The 6,510-nt window shown below is 37.3% G+C and overlaps 1 non-coding gene across 1 annotated transcript; it reads left to right on the forward strand.

Moving 5' to 3' along the window:
- Positions 1–394: 394 nt before the first annotated feature.
- LOC121848186 lies at positions 395–463 on the forward strand. The gene has a single exon (XR_006084904.1). It is a non-coding gene; the product is annotated as a small nucleolar RNA SNORD123 (small nucleolar RNA).
- The last annotated feature ends 6,047 nt before the right edge of the window (positions 464–6,510 follow it).

Raw genomic sequence — 6,510 nt, forward strand, 5'->3', positions numbered from 1 at the left:
CATATAAAATTTTAAATAAGATTGAAAAGGTAAACCCAGATCAATACTTTAGGATGTACCAAGGCAGTAGAACCAAAGTAGGCTTAGAGATGCAAAGGGCAATTTCAGGCCATACACCAGGAAGTATTTCTTTACCTAGAGGGTAATTAATAACTGAAACAGGTTGTCAGGAAGGATGATTGAGGCCAGAACATGGGCCTCATTTAAAAACAGCTTGAGGCTGTGATGGGAAGCTGGTATTGTGGGTGTTCTTCAAGAATTAAATTAAATGGGCCAAAAGGTGGTCATCCAAACTAATCTTGTGATCATTTAATCTGGTGAATATCAACAGAATGAACCTTTTTTTGTGGCTTTTGGGAGGAGTAGTGTTAATGGATTGAACTTTCTTTCTCTTTGTGAACTTGATGACTTAAAGGGGGCTGAAATAATCTGATGAAAAATGCCATCCATTTCCTGATTCACAAACTGAAGTCTCAAACCTCACATATTTCCTCACCTTTATCAGTCTGAAAATTGGCAGTCACTGATCATTCTTATTTCCCATTTGTTTTTACATCTGGATCCTGTCAACGGCTTTAGAAACCTACGGCAAGGTGAACATCCCACAAGACAAGAGTGAAATTGACTCACGGCCTCAACATCAGTGTGAGATTATAGAAGATACTGTATTGATATTGAATAAACGTATCCTGAAAACAATTGACTTTCAGTTTCATGGTTTGTTTTTTAATCAAGGACACAGTGTGTGGTAGCAAAAAAGCTCTGTTTTGGTTGTGATCTAAAAATGTGTCACTGCAGTGAATTCCAGTTCATATTTTGGATATGAAAATGATTCACAATTGATTTCTGGGGAGAAATTGTACCTGGGTCTAGATTTACTCTATTTATTTGGTATTTTAGAGAACAGATTTGGCAAATTGTTGAACTTAGTCTTAACTTTGAAGTCGCTTTTCTGTAATTCTGAAAATAACTTACAATTCTTGTCACTTGGCAATAATTATCACATTGAACAATTATAAACCCTGTAAATTTATCTACAATATTTCTTAATCCCAATTTCAAATGAGTATCCCCTGCATTATTATTACATTTCCATTCAATAGCCAACTCACCACAAGATAACGCAAATGTGAAATCCGCTCAAAGTTGTCCAATCAGTTTATTGTGCAGAGGAGCAGTAGATAGGAGCACTGGCTGTTGCAGATATTGTGGTTATCGTGTAAATATAGAACACTTTTAACAATGAGGAGGCAGAAATTGATAACAATTCTCTGACCAATTCAGGACACAGAGCAGAACAATTGTACAAGTACATTTGATAGCTTCCCAAATTGAATGACAAAGTTATGCTTTGCTGTTTGAGTCTTGGAATTAAGTCCATTGGCCTACTTTAGCTGTAATTCAAAACTGTCATAAATCAATACTTCATTACATACCTGGAAAGAATGTAATTCATCATACTAAAACATATCGTAGTTTCTATTTTTTTAGAACCAGTCATCTTAAATGACACAAGGCGATTTTACAGACTCGTCGATAAAGATTGTTTCTGTTTCATGGAGTAACGTTGTTTGACAGTGTTTATTTAAAACAAAGGCAAAGTTATAAGAAGCCTGAGATGAATCTGGAAAATGTATATGTTTCACATCTGATAGGCTTCAGTTTGGACATGTGAGGGGCCAGGGCTGCAACGTGAGCTGGGTTGAGTACTGAAGATAGAGCTGCAACTTATAGAACACACTGCAATAAACCAATGCTTAATGTTTGCCTCAGGTACTGACAAAAATTGACAAAAGTAATCAATTTACAGCAAATAAATAAATCTCTCTAACTCCTCTCAGCACTCTCCTGCTACACAGCTGTCTAATTGCTTTCTGAGCAGATAATATAGTCACTTCACCAGCCCAATTTAACTGCTTCTAACAGAAAGCTCAAATATGACATTCTCCATAGAAAGTTAAACAGTCTGACAGGCCTGTTTTGACTTTCCCACACTCCCATGTGGTCAAAATGGATAGCTTGAAGGAGTCCTTTCAATGCAAAGTGCTGTGTGAAAAAGATAGCTTTAAAAACGTATCTCATGTCGGAGGCAACATGGTGGGACTGAGCAGCAGTTGCATATACTAACTACTGAGTCACAGTGTCTCCTGCCAGTAACCAGCAGTATGGCACATCAACCAACAGGAACTCCTCTACAATGCAATATACAGTACTTCCAGGAGGAGGAACTATTTGGTACACGTTTTGCTAATATTGTGTTAGATTCCCATATATTATTGGGTTGTGAATTTCACCTTCTTACCTATTGCTACAATTTTCTCCTGGCACTAGGGAGCAGCTCTGTTGTGTCAAGGAGTTGTTCTGTAAGGAATCATTGAAATCAGCACATTGGAACTGGAGTTCAGGAGTAAACTTCCGCAGGTTGTAACATCTGGTCCCAAATGCTATTTTTCAGCTTTCCCTGAGGATCCACCTGGTGATTTGTCTATAAATGGGTACAAAAGTATTCCCCTTTTACCATGTACTATCCATCATGTTGAAGGTCTACCATATTTTGCTCTGAGTAAAACAAACTTTATGTTGGCATGGTGCCCAAAACTTTAAAAGAATCTCAGAAAACAAGTTTTAGGCCATGTTATTTTCCAACAATGTTTTTATCACACAGTCAGTGGAGACCTTCACGTATGCTATTGGTCTCTCCATGTTTGAAGGATAGGTCTGGATTTATTTACGGTGAACATTAATCTTTTAAATTAAACCCAATGGGACAATCCAATGTAGTTTTAATGAAAAAAATCTTGCAAGTTTAGTTTTTGCCGTTTCATTGGCTATCCAAAACGGCATTGACAGCAGTGTACAATGCCAACGACAGAAAACTGAGAATCTACATTTTATAGAACCTTAAAGTGATTCACAGATAATTACTGTCAAATGTATTACTGTCAAATGTATAGCAATGGTCTTGGAGTGCTGGTGTCACACTTACAGCAAGGTTGCACAGACAGCCATGACGTGAATGACCATTTTATCAGGAGAATTTATTTGAACTAACCTCCTTGGAGGAGAGAGGTAAACAGGGTTTCATTGGGGGTGAGCTAGATCCAAGGTGATGTGTCTGTCAACAGAATATTGGAACCAAGTTGCTGTGAGCAGTAATTGGTATCCCAAATCCTATCCACTCTTTTGCTAAGATTTCCACTCTACCTTCATCAACTTCCTTCAATTCACACTTCCTCAATCGATGTAAGTTCATTCCTTTCAGGGAAATGACTGAATCAACAAATCTTTATCTTCTTCATGTCTTTTATGGCACAATGATAATCTTAGTTTCTGTTTGTATTTCACAACTTTAACCAACACCTAGTATAAGATGGACTTGAGCAGATTTAAAGGGTAGTTAGGAGGGAATGCTTTTCGCAGAGGGAGGTGGAAGGAGGTGGAACTTAGTGCCAGAAGTTGTGATTGAAGAAGAAAGCATCATTGTATTTAACAAGAAACTTGATGTATACATGAAGGACAGGAGAATAGAGTCACGTAGGAGAGAAGGTTAGGATGGATGAGTGGGCTCATGTGGAGTATGAACACCAGCACGGAGTAGTTGGGCCAAATTGCCTGTTTCTGTGCTGAAACATTCTATGTAATTCTATGTAACTATTACTTGCTTACCTTTAATGCCTCCTCTCTTACTACTGTATCTGATCCTCTTACGACTAAAAGGAACACTAGAGTTACATTGCATGTCAAAGACAGTAAACAGCAAATTGTTAAGCTATTGGTGAAGTGAGTGGTTGAATGTTCTTCAACTTGTCTGTCAGCCAGGTCATTTATATAACAATGAAGGGTGAAGAAACGTTCCCATAATTGGATGTCTTACTTTTAGTAATGTATTACTAAATGTACTAATGTACTACTTACTGGCACCTTAGGGACAGCTTTACTGCAGTGGTGCAAGCCCTGTGGGACTGGATACTGCAGTTACCACTCACCAGAATGCAGTGTGACAGGATTAATAGCAAGTAAAATAAAGCAAATCTTTGTCGTATAAGAACTTAAAAATAAATGTTTTGTCCAAATATGTTTTTTCCAGCTTCTACAGTTTTAATTGTTCAGCAATTATGGCTGTTTTTTTATATATATATATATATAAATCTTGAATTCTAATATTTTTTTAGCTTAAAAATTAATGTTTTTACAGATAAGGTCCGTTAGAGATGTAAACATTAAACTATAAGTCTAAGAGACAGGAACAAGAGTTTATTTCTTACTGGATAATTTACGACACTCGCAAACTCCTACAATTGTCACAGCAATTTAAGCAGAAAATATATCATAACCATTAACCATCACACATCTGAAATGATTTATTGTGCAAGAAAAAGAAAGGTTGTTTCCCAAGTACATTAAGGTGAGTTATTATTGCCCAAGGTATTAGAAACATTGATTTTGCATTAAAGGAAGAATACCATAAATGTGGTTCATAAAAAGTGGCCATTAAAATCTGAAGCTATATCCTTAATTCTCCTGCATAGACGTCCTGTGATGAAGTGAAGTCATTCAACTGCAGATACTCTGTTTGCTGAAAACTAGCAGTTCTTCAGAAAGCACAGGAGACTGTGTTGGTGGCAGAATTTAAATAACAGTTTAAAATAAACAGAAATGTGATTAAGGAAGATGCAAGGATCAATTTTAAACAGATAGAAATGTCATTAAAGAAGAGCAGACCTGTATAAAACTGGTGACATCAATATGTTTTGTGCATTGGGCCACAATCCAGGAAAGCTAGATTTAGAAAGAGAACACAATAGCTAATAATTTACATTTTTTTAAAGAGAATTGTTTCTCTTTCAACAGTCTCACAGCTGATTCCATAAACCAGCTTTCTCATCCCCTGGAGCCCCGTGACATGTCAACGTCCGATCTTGCAAACTACTCAAAACCCTGGGCGAACAACGAACACTGGAAGTATACATACTACATCCATTCTCCCAAGCCTTTTGTAAATAAAGAAATGACATAGAACCATAGAAATTTACAGCACAGAAGAAGGACGTTTGGCCCATTGTCAGTGCTGGCTGTTTTAAAGAGGATGGACAGCGTTTTATAGACTAAAATTAATTCTAGGTTATTTATGGTGGCAGTTGAAACAATGGCATGCTGTGGTATGACTTAATCATTTTCAGACTGCATAAAATTATTTCTTGACCTTTTTCAGAGTGTTCTCTTTTCAACATCCAATGGAATCAGAATCTCTATGGCCATGATACCACGGTTAATGATGAATGCTGGAGTCTGTTCAATTCTTAGCTGAGCTGCTATCCTGGACATGGTTCTAGCTTAGTGGTGGCCAATTTTTCTGAGGTGTGCCAGAGTGTGAGCCCAAGACGTATCGCCCTGCCAGTACAAGATATATAATAAAATTAAAAAGAAAAAGAAAATTATTACTGGAAAAGAAAGATGTATTTATTAAGAAATTCACAATAAAATATCAAACAAGTTCCTTCCCCCCCCTGTGCTAACCACCTCCCTGTGCTCACCCACCTGTGAACAACCCCCTGTGCTCCCCATCCGTGCTCTCCCACCTGTGCTCATTCTACTGTGCTCCCACCTGTACACCCCACTGTGCTCACCCCCCTGTTCTCACACCAACTGTGCTCAACGCCCCCAAGTTACAAGTTAGAAGATATTTGGATTCAGTTTTGAGCACGCTAGTAAAAGAAGATTATTAAGTGATCATCTGTTAGTTTGGAACCGTATTTATTTTTTATTGTGGTGCAAACGAACTGCTCACAGGTGTAGGTTGATCTGAATCTGCACACATATCGAAGAGCATGGTCATGTAATTTAAGAAAATGACTCTTAGGGACGAATTTCCTAAATGATTTAAAGTCCTGGCTTACTGGAGAAGCGCACAGTTCTTTGAATTTGCTATATAGGCCTGAATAATTTTTAAATTCCAAATTTTCCAACTTTGCATTTCTGGTGGTTAATGTTCAACCTCGGTATCTGAAAGAGAAAAGGGTTGGTGAAAAGTGCTATATTGTCTTTGTCTTCTTTAAAATCTTGAAAACAGGCATCAAAGAAATTAAGTAGTGAAATTGCGTTCAGATATTTTTTGAAATTGATAATGATATTACTGTCACTTTTTAACTGTTGCAAGTGAACGAAGTGATCCATAATTTTGCGAGACAAAACATTCAAAAAAGGTTAAGGTTAGCCTTGAAAGCTGAAATTAAAGCAAATAGCATTGGAAAAAGGCAATCCTCTCCTTGCAAGTGTTCATTGCAAATCATACCACACCATACCATTACCAACTGACACCATAAATAACCTAGAATTCATTTTAGTCTATAAAATGCTGGTCTTTAAAACAGCCGGCACAGACAATATTGCTCATTGCAAGTCATACCACGCCATACCATTACCAACTGACACCATAAATAACCTAGAATTCATTTTAGTCTATAAAATGCTCGTCTTTAAAACACCCAGCACAGACAGTGGGCCAAATGG

Source organism: Callorhinchus milii, unplaced genomic scaffold (assembly GCF_018977255.1).
Source record: "Callorhinchus milii isolate IMCB2004 unplaced genomic scaffold, IMCB_Cmil_1.0 Scaffold2, whole genome shotgun sequence".
NCBI classification, from domain to species: Eukaryota; Metazoa; Chordata; class Chondrichthyes; order Chimaeriformes; family Callorhinchidae; genus Callorhinchus; species Callorhinchus milii.